The sequence below is a fragment of the Saccoglossus kowalevskii genome, chromosome 20 (genome assembly GCF_978046115.1).
Source record: "Saccoglossus kowalevskii chromosome 20, keSacKowa6.1, whole genome shotgun sequence".
Classification (NCBI taxonomy): Eukaryota; Metazoa; Hemichordata; class Enteropneusta; family Harrimaniidae; genus Saccoglossus; species Saccoglossus kowalevskii.
In genome coordinates, this window is record NC_140660.1 from 15,612,147 (window position 1) to 15,622,770 (window position 10,624).

The following is a 10,624-nucleotide window of genomic DNA, read 5'->3' on the forward strand; positions in this document are numbered from 1 at the left end:
GAAAGTACAAATTAACTCTTCATTGCGTTCAAATTAAAATAGGCAGATTACATATACAACAAAAAATTAGTTTCTGTGTACTTCCATTAAAGATGTACTGTGCATCTCTCAGAACGTCCAAAAAACCAAATACCGTATTTGTTCTATCAGAAGCCCATCTCAAATATAACAAGACATGACATGTCATGTCATAGCCCCCGCTCAGAAAAAAATTTAAAAACTTATATTGAACTTAGTTTGTGTCAGAGTGAATTAATTCATTATGAGCTGTATTAAAATTCTGTTATTAAATGTTCAGAATTGATGTGTTACAATTTTAGGGGGTGGGGTAAAAATTTATTCATTTGGCTTTTCTGAGACAATTTATAACTTGTTAAACATATAATGCGATGTGCACTTGTAAACAATTATTACCTGTCCCTGTACCAACTTTGAACAAAACTGGATGACATATCTGAGAAAAAGCTGTTAACAGCTAGAAAAAGCTTGTTTTTTTTTAGATTTTTGAGGGAAAAAAATGGCCTCCAAGACGTAAAACTTTATCCAATCAAACAGGACATGAATGACACTGAAAGTTGCAACATATAATTTGTCCAGTTTTTGGTTTGGATGTAAATTGGCAAACATGATTTCTATGGCATTCTCAGCAAGAACACCAGAGAGCAACAAACAAGTACAACAGGTAAAATGACATGCAAGTATGCAAATCAGATCTGCAAATATGTTGAAGAGTCAGTGTTGTGTCTGTTTGGATAAACTTCTTTGTACAACTGTATTCCTAATACAAGAACACCGTCAATCACAGAACTGTTCCAGCGAAAAACTTCTGATATTTCAAACAGTAACAGAGCAAAGATACCGTTTGTCATACAAGTACTAGCACCAGATGAAGAACTGAGAAACTGCAATGATCCTTGGTGTACATTACCTGTGTCAACAACTTTACTTCCTATGTACTTCATGTACAGATCTACATGTAGTCTATGGCCCTGAATTAGTTTCAATATCTCTAAATAAGGACAAGAGTACTTCTCATATGACAATGATACAAATAAAGTGCAAGAATCAAGAAAAAATATTATCAAGTTTTTATTATCATACATTAATATTAACAAATCATGTGAAATTGAACTTTTATGTACAGAGAAACACATATTTATGCTTTGGTTGACAGTACTTCTCAAAAAAAAAGACGACCTGCAAAACTTTATACAATTGTCAGACATGCAGCGAATAGTATGCTTTTGTAATACATTGTATATGCAGTTTCAGTGGCTTTGCTTTCCGAGAAAAAAATTCTGGCTCTGCACCTGAAAAAAACAAAAAAACATTTAGTCAAAAGTAAGCAGAGATTGTAGCATATATGCTCCCATTAGCTGTTAAATTTAATTAAAAAAGATATTTTCGTACTGTCTTTTCAGTACGAAAATATATTACTTAATATATTTATACCAGCCAGAAAGAAATTGCAAGTTTTCACTGAGCAATTAGGAATATACATGGACAACAATTGATGCATTTCTAGCAATATACTGTTTGAAAGGCTGCAAGATGTAATGAAGTAGCGAAGTAGCGAAGTAGTCTGACTGGCTGGGAAACTGCACAGTACATACAAAAATGTATGCTCATGATATATGAGCAGCTCCACCAAATATAAAAATATTCTTTCCATAGTTATGACTCTAATGTGAATGTGATTTTCCACTCCTTAGCAATAGTAGTTAGAGTATTGTATTGTACTGTATCGTACAAGTTTATTGTGATTCTATGTGTTTGTAATATTATTTAGCTTTATTTAGCATTCTGTTTAGTTGGTTAACTTTACTGTATCTTAATGTAGTTCATTTTATTTTTATACGACCATAGAACAACTCGCTGTAGTTTGTTTTAATGTTGAATAAAAATTAAAATCAGTCACTGTATAGTGGTGACGTATTGCGCAAAATTGTTGCAAGGACAATACTTTTCTCGATTTGCGTGTCGTCGTGCGTCGATAAAAAATGCATGGAACAGTCGGCAGTATCGATCAAGTTCGTCTAGTGTGACATTCGTGGCTGGCGAAAAGATGCCGTCTAATCATTTAAATAGGCGTCAAGGAAGAGTGAAAAGCCCTAATTTGGTGCTACAATAGACGTCATGGAATGTTGGAAAATTACAGTCAATCAAAAAAACTGTTCACACAACAACAAATATTCACTATATTCATTATGCATTATTTTTTTGTTGGTAGCACGGTACGGTAGCTTACTTGTTTTCGAAGTGTTGTAATTGTTGATTAGTACTCAGTAGTGATTATATTAACGTACAAAAAATAAATTCGTTGAATTTTTATGAAATGCAAGTAAAATTCAACTTAGTTTTATCGTAAGCAAATGTTTTCGGTTACATGTTAACGCTCGATGAGACAATATCCGCCATGTTATCCATGCCCACGACGCGTGTTTATAATGACCAGATAGGTCAAGTCGCTAATCAACCAATCAAAATGCTGGATGGTGCCCATGTGCTCAAATTACCATAAAGCATTTAAATATGACAGTTCAAAGACCTCATGGTGAAAGCAACACGAAAGACCAGATTTACCGATGTTTTAGTGCGATCTTTTGGCTTCGTTTCTCATGGGGAAAAAGGCAGGATTTTTTTAAGCGGATTTAGAAAAATAAATAAACGTACCGTCCCAAATAAAAATGTGCCAGATGGAATTTTTCTGTGGAAAAAATAAACGTACCGGTACGTTTATATTGGGACATTTAGCGTTGTGGGCAAGCTCTCCTGAGTAGCGACATATTTTTAACTTCGCCTATTGCGTGATCAGTGGATTACGTAAATAAACCAACACTTTCAATGAGTACATGCCGACCCAACTAAACTTGTTTATGGCTGTTTATGAACAGCGAGGACGCATCTCATAGAACAATAGCTGTGGAAATCATAAACAAATGTAACTGTTGCGGAAATCAAGCATGGCGATAATGATTTTGAGCGAGGCAGAGTCTGGCAAGCGTCTCAGAGCAGCATTGCGCCGACACCACCACGACGTTTGAATCCCGGTGAGAGCACTGCAAACCTCTTAAGTCACGAGGTAAACTTTCAATTTACACAATACATAATCAGTTCCTACAACCATAATAAAAAGGCAGTTTTTCTGGCGAAACTCTCGCCAGGTTAGCAATAGTTTCTCACGATCACCAAACCGGAGACACAAACGATAATACAAAGTGTATAAATACCATAACAAGCACAGTTTCTTACCTTTGAAATTGACGAGACACAATTTTGTCCATAGAAGCGTTGCGCAAATAAAGATTCCGGGATACAATATCCTCACAAAATTGACTGATTTCCACCGAGACGAGAACTGCGTAAGCGTCATCAAAACTCGGATTAAACTCGGGTAATTTCGGGAAAAGTCGGATTTTGAAGGAAAAATGTTAAAAATCAAGGAAAAACACAGTAAAACTTTGAAGAATCGAAAAAATAACTTGATGTGCACCATAGCACCATCAATTTCTGTCTCTGTACCAACTCTGAACTTAATTGGATCACACATGGTGTGAGAAAAAGCTGGTAACATGAAAATGTGAACGCACATTGCACAGACACAACCCAAATTAATACCCCCCGCCCGGATCGCAGATCCGGCGGGGGCTAATAAAAGGCAGCATAAACAAAAAAAATGCTGTACTGTATGATAATAAAAATTATTTAGATATTTCTTATTTTATCCATAGACACTTATCATTTGCTTGACTACTGTACATGCGCTTCAAATAGAGCAATACCATATTGAAAATAATGGGGGTTTTCTGATCAAAATTAATAATTTATAGTTACCACTTTTTAATTATGACAATGACACAATTATGTCAATCTGACCAATCACAATGGTGCATTAAATCATGTGACATTGTATAAAATAATGTATATACATGTACATGTACACAACATGCATCCTGAATTGTCAAGGTGAATGTTTCAGCAAAACACTCCACTATCACCTTGAAGTATTTCATTAGGACTATATCCATGTGATAGTGCCCTTACAGATTATCAACAGCCAATCAGATTGCCTTTTTTTATCAAAGCTCGTGCTTGGCCAAGCTGTGTTAGCTTGAATGTCCAGGCAATAAAACGACAATATCAAGACATCATACAACTCACAGATATTCAGACCAAAGCTACTCAAACTATTACAAGACTGATGTGTTCATTGTTAGTCACACTGGAAGTGATACATCATTAAGTTATTAAGCTTTACCGGCTTTGCAACCATCAAGCGTGATAATAGTGTTGTCACCACTGTTGAGTATTATAGAGGAGCAGGTGTTATACCTCATTGCAACATACATCGACAAAAATAAAGCCGAAGATGAAAACATCAGAATGCAAAATTCCGAGTACATGTTGGCAGTCATTTGTAACAAGGCTTTCTATTGGCTGGTAAATTTTCTATCACACAGCCATGTGACATATATGGTAATGAATGGAATTACTGCACATGCTTGGGGAGGGAGGAATGTCCGAACACAGTGCAGGCAGACGATGCATAACATGTGGAAACAGAATCATTTTAAGTTCAAAGAAGTCATAAATGAATAATTTTTATTTTTAAAACATGTGGGAGAAGTGTTTGTGCTTATTTTATTCTGTGGTATTTATTTTAATACAAACTTGTTTTCATTTCAGACCTGTGTCTAAACAGTTCAGCTGTTCCAGTGATTCTAATAAATAAAAAGTGATGTACAATGTAGCTTTTATTTGGCTATTATTTTATCTTTTGAAATATATTAATTAATAAAATAAAACAATAAATTTTGACAATACATATATTGCATTGTAATATTACTGTCACATTATAATCCAGTATCCGTAATTAGATACCTGCAGTGTACACCACTTCAGATTGTATTGTTTTAAACAAAGAACTAGTTAGGAGTGACAGGGGTTAGGTTGAGGACAGGTCGCCCAGCTGTACAGTTATTATACAAATTTCTTTGTTTTTGTTCCCTCATGGTGAGCACTGAAGGCAAATTCAAGTTAGTCTCACCCAGAACACAGTCCTGGAAGGTTGTTCTTAGGCAACCACTTGCTGGGGTCTTGTGACGAGCCAAGTTCTGCTTTTTGTATGGGGCGCTAGGGAAGTGGCTATATCTCTAGTATAAGCCTGGGCCAGCTTTGGAGCCTATGTGTTCAGATTTTCTGGCAGGAACTGTACAAAAAAGACAGTAGCTTTAACTAGCTATTGTGGGTATTAAGGGCCAGCATATCGAATACGTCTTGTCGTGTACGTACAACTCAATTGCTGTGCACCTGGGGTTCATCACAAAGGGACTATTAAAATACAAACTCAAATATAATTGTAACTAGAATTTTGTTGTAGATTTTGTTGAATTTAATTATGAGAATTATTTCCGTAACATTTTGATATTATATTGTTTGAAATAATGACATGAAATTTGTTAGTTTCAAGCCTTAGTAGTAAGTTAAATATATTTATTGTCATTTTCTTATGATGCTGCTATTTTTCATAGTGACATCATGAATTTTATTAAGCAGTTAAAATGTCACATTATCGGAAGATATGTGTGGTCTCACCTGGAGCTACGTGCTACATTACCGGAAGAAGGATGTTGTCTCACTTGGAACTACGTGCTACATTATATACTGGGAGTTATGTTATATTCTTGGAAGCTATGCGTGGTATTACTCAAAGCTACACGTTACGTTGTATAGAACTTTGAGGGTCATACATAAATGTGTAATTTAAGGCAACAATTTTGTACATCCCAGTAACTTTCTATTCCGAGGCTAAATCATTTGTGTAATCGCTCGTTCTACAATTTTCTCGTATGTTTTGCACTGGCAGTCTAATGTTTCACTAATAGGTAGAAAATCCTAAATTTGTAAACAAATTGCATTGTATTTAATCCTTTTTTCATCTCGATTAATTAAAGTTATTCTTTCAATGTTATTTAACTAATTTGTGGTCTTACTGATTGATGGATGGGTTGATTACTAGGCAACATAGTCAAAATTGTTGGTATCTCGTATGCATGACAATTGCACCTTTTTTTAAAAAACAAAAATATTTTTTTTGTATTACAAGTTCAGTGAAAGGAATACTAGTATGGGAATCTTGCCATGCTGCTAAATGACCACAACGAAAACCTAAATTGACAACTGTTTTCTTTTCTGAGTACCACAAAAAAATTTTGATTTGGTGTGCAACAGTTGATGACTCAGTTACTGTTTCTGTTGTAGTCATCTATGAATTCTGCAATGCATAGAACTTATGCCTAAAATCTTAGAATTCTAGCTTATCTACTTTTATCGTTGACTTTCACCATATACATGTAACGCTTCCTTTTTTATTGTAAGAAATGTGTTTAACTATATGGTTATCGCCATGTGTCATAATAAATAATGTTCTAGCTCTATAAATGACTTTATGATTTATATAAATATTATTATAAATATATATTATATATATATTTACAGATTTTTATAAAATATCTTGTAGAAATCTTTAAAAAAATACCCATATTATTTCTATAAAAATTTATAGAATTAAAACATCTCTAGAAATCTCATAGAATCTTATAAACTTCAAGGCCTATGCCTCGCACATATATTTCGCACAAAGTGAGCTTTTGCCCATCATGAGTTGGAGAGTCATTCATTATTGTTTAAATATTATGAGAGTACATAAATTAAAAAAAATGTTTCTTCATTCGACCAAATTATGGAGACAGTTAATTGCTGGCAATTATTCTCACTATTTAGTGTTTCTGTGTGAATTGTTTTTTTTAAATTGAGGCAGCCAAGCAATGAATATAGCGCATGTACATGTTCATACATTATTTGGTAGTAACCATGGGAACAGTATTTAGATGTGCATGGTATAAAATATATTTACTTTTTTGGTGAAAATTACATTTGCAAGTCAAGTTTACAGACACCTTGAGTACTCATCAGAATGACTTATTTCACTAATCAGGTACAATGGCTGTTTCTATAGTGTATATCATTGCTGTCAATGAAAGTAACATGGTAGTATTTACACACATATGACAGACATTTGCCTTCAACTACCGAGATGGAAATCATGTCTGTGATATGTGTGTGATTACAATATACCACATTGTAAGTTATGCTCTAACAAAGCTATGACAATATAGTAATTATACTCACTTTGGTGGTAGCATTCACATTGGCATTTGCTGAAATCAACACTTCTGCTATAGCTGTATTTCCATTAATTGCAGCATAATGTAATGCAGTATAGTTAAACTGTAATATGAACATGTGATGCATACATTAGATAACCATGTAGAAGCATAATTTAAATATCAAAAACAATGTTTACCAGACCCAACATATCAAACAACAATAGTTGCTATCTGTAATTTAAAATTTATTTAACTGTATTTGATCACCACTGATCACACGGTAATTACAAGTTATCCATTATTTCAATGTACAATTATAATTCATCTTAACAGTATTAAAAAGCAGGTCTCATGATTTTATTATTTTATTATTAAAAAATAGCGGCAAAATGAGTTCACACACAATTTTTTTCACAAATTATTATATAATATGATATGGTATTTTGTAAATATTTAGATTATTCAATGAAAAGTAAATTCCTCCATTTTGTAGTTGTATACTTTTGCTACTAAACTGCTGTAAATGTTTGCCAAGTTGTTTGCCATACTATGATGTGTCATTTTCATACTTTGTAAATATCATTTTTTTCATATTCACATACATTCACTACACAACAATGTAAATGATAAAACATAATTTATTTTGGCAAAAAGAGGGACACTGTGGTACACCTCTGTACTCAGCCCGCACAAGCGGAAAGCCAGAACTTAGTCCCACAGCAGGCCCCTAAAACAGAATCGTAGTAAAATATTGCTAGCTACCTAAAGCAAATAAAAATTGCACTAAAATAAATGACCTAAGAAAATACAAAGCATAAAAACTGCAAAGTGTCAATTGGTTGATAAAATGTACTGGTATAAGTCGTTAGTGGATGAAATGAAGGTAGGAGTTGTTAATGTAGAGACTACGTGACAAGTTAGTGATGGAGGCAGCGGTAATGGCAGAGACAGCCGGAGCTGTAACTACATGTACGAGCATGGTAGATTAACTGTAAATAATACCCAGTAAAATACTATCTTCCAGTCTTGGGGGAATTGAGTAAATGAAAGTGAAACGAACCCCAAAAATGCTGCAATGCAATGAAATATACATTGCAGCAATGACCCCAAGATAAATATAAGAAAAATTTAAGAAAAGCTGACACCCACATCCCAAATCATTCAAAACTGGACGATTAGCAATATATATTAAATTAAAAACTCTGAATTAAAGAGAAATGTGCAAAACTTAAGGTAACCTCAGAGGTATGTATATACCTGTAATAGCTATCTGAATTCCAGCGGCCAAGTGTTTTGATCATGTGATCAGAAATACCGGCTGTAGCCGCTGAGGTAGCCGCCCCAATGCAGAAAGAGTACTTGGTTGAATCAATCCCTAAAACACTCAAAATTCTATGCAGATATTAAAGTTAAGAAAACTGGCCGAGTCAGTGGGTGATTATCTTTAGTAACGATCAGAAGGTTTTGGCACTATCACCTGCCTTAAGGACAAGTACTGAAGGATGGTTGCCACAGAGCACTTACGTTGGTTTTGGAAATATTTTATTAAAACCCCTTTATGAAAAGGACCAGTCTTGGATGATTTGAGCCTCAGAAAAGCCTGAGTGTCACCCTCAAAACTGATATCCTCAATGCATAAATGAGCAGACCTGACAAAATAATTGGAATCATTGGTGAACTCCCCACAATGGAGGAAGCCAAAGAAAGCAAGCAAAATAACAGACTGCATAAGGACATCAGTAAAAGGATTGAACACTCTGAGTAGAATACATGAGGAAAATAAGATCAGCTGTAAAGGGAAGACGATTCTCTGATGCTGTTCTTGTAAATGTTAAATGGCCCTAAGCAATAGATTTACCGTAACAGTTTTTGTCTGCGTTGTTGCCAAGGATGTGGCAGTCCCATTTCAATGTACCTAAAGCGAATTCCAGCGAGATAAAGTCTAATTTTAGACTTGCTAAGCTGCAAATGTTTGAAACGATGAGTTATAAAAAGTACAAGTACATGTAACTCTTCAGAAATTGATGGTAGGTTAACAGCTGAACATGAGATCTGGTGTATGTTAACAAAATTAATTATGAGCATTCTGATTTTAACAGAAAGGAAAGGAAAAAAAAAGTTTTTGTTTAGAACGATTTGTGATGGGGGCCATTTAATAAACTCATATAAAAAAAGAAATATAAATATCCAAATAACCAAATATCTCAAAATCAAGTAACCAATATACGCCATTCTGAACATGTTTGGCTGTCATTTATTTTTAATGAAGTATGATAAATATATACATGTACACTATTAATAAAAATGACAAGTTTTTATTTGCTATTGAATAATTAAAAAAAGGAACTAAACACTATTATAATTTACGTTATTAAATGGGATGTATATGGTTTAAAATACACTTTGATGTCATATTAAAGTCAGTTCAGGTGGGTAAATCTTAATTAAATAATTGTTGGTATTTTGCATCACTTATTTGATATGCAATAATGCATCAAATTTCAAATAGTGCATAAGAAAAATTTAGTCAAATTCATATTCAATGGAAGATTAATTCTCCATTTTGTAGGCATTTTTTTATTTTGCTACTACCAGTAAACTGCAGTAAATGTTGCATGGCCAAGTTGTTTGTCATACAATGATGCACCATTTTTGTATTTTTTTTAATCAATTGTTTCACACTGTATTTCAGTATACATTATTAGTACACCCAATAATGGCCTAGTGAAATACTGTGAATGTAACTGTATAGTCGATACAGAATTGGCAGTCTTCATAATTTTGTGATAATATGAATGATCTGAATTGAAGTCCACCTACCAGGCACTAAACTGAATATCGATTCACTAGTCTATATTCACAGTTTTTGCAAAGTCTCATGATCATAGACGACATCTAGTCTAATACATTATACAAAGGACCAACATGTATCTCATTCACTTATCCAAAAATGGGCAGAAGCAAGGAACTTCAATCACACCCAATAGTTTAAACCATTTTTATGATTGAAAAAGCATTTACATTCATTAGTAGAGTTGACTTTTCAGAAGTTCAGAAGTCAGAAGACAAAAGCTGTGTAAACAAAATTAAATAAAAATATATTGTACTGAATTACTAAATACAAGTCAATAAAGATACAGCTACTACACAGACCAGGTTACTTGTAATTTGATAATGAATGTAAATTAGCATATTCCATTCTATAATTGACCTCTGCATGTATAGGTCACAGATCACTTGCCTTCTCGCATCCACTCAGTGAAACAAACATTTGAAAGAATGGCCGACTTCTACAGTATTTAGATTTACCGTAGGTTAAATAATCAGATGAGTGTGATGTCACTGATAAACAAAATGGCAGCTTTCATAAGTTTATGGTCATAAATGGTGCATATTCTAGAAATATTTATTTTAAATGTGTAATCTCAACATATTCAAAGTGTCCATAAATCAGC

At 33.7% G+C, this 10,624-nt stretch overlaps 1 long non-coding RNA gene across 1 annotated transcript; it reads right to left on the reverse strand.

Annotated features, from left to right (window-relative positions):
- Positions 1 to 1,065: 1,065 nt before the first annotated feature.
- Positions 1,066 to 3,365, reverse strand: LOC146730049 (uncharacterized). Its single transcript, XR_014927821.1, has 2 exons — positions 3,253 to 3,365; positions 1,066 to 1,310 (listed from the first exon to the last, which is right to left on the reverse strand). It is a non-coding gene; the product is annotated as an uncharacterized LOC146730049 (long non-coding RNA).
- Between the last annotated feature and the right edge of the window lie 7,259 nt (positions 3,366 to 10,624).